The sequence below is a fragment of the Atta colombica genome, unplaced genomic scaffold (assembly GCF_001594045.1).
Source record: "Atta colombica isolate Treedump-2 unplaced genomic scaffold, Acol1.0 scaffold210, whole genome shotgun sequence".
In the NCBI taxonomy this organism is placed as follows: domain Eukaryota; kingdom Metazoa; phylum Arthropoda; class Insecta; order Hymenoptera; family Formicidae; genus Atta; species Atta colombica.
In genome coordinates, this window is record NW_017259306.1 from 2,037,909 (window position 1) to 2,038,404 (window position 496).

General features: G+C 24.0%; 1 protein-coding gene across 2 annotated transcripts in view; it reads right to left on the reverse strand.

The window, feature by feature from the left end:
• Nucleotides 1–496, reverse strand: part of LOC108687680 (obg-like ATPase 1) — a 16,190-nt gene that overhangs the window by 15,097 nt on the left and 597 nt on the right. The window lies entirely within an intron of this gene.

The window sequence follows — 496 nt, forward strand, 5'->3', positions numbered from 1 at the left end:
CATTAAAATTCAAATCATCCGGATAGTTTGAATATCTTATTTAATGAGTTGAATATCTTACTTAATCGAACAATTTGATAAATTCATTATTTAAATATCCAATTAATTAATCCGCATGTTTACAACTCTTGAAACTTTTAATTGATCGTTTTAACATCACCACAGTATATCGAGTAGAGTTCCTGTAATAAGAGTTAAGACAATAGGATAGTAATATAAATAAGTGATTTTGAAATTAAAAGTTTACCCTCTCAGACCTGATTTTATTGGAACTATAAAAATTTTTTAAAATTGAATTCATGCGTACTTAAATAAGCGATTCATACTAAACAATTAATTTTTTCAGAATTTTGACTATTTTTCTAACATATATATTATTATGTATATTATATTTCAGATGATGGCGAAAAAAATTATATTCAGCGGATAATATTTTCAAATTTGAGTACATTACAGTGTACACAGAGTTTGAAGGATCCATATTATATATATATAT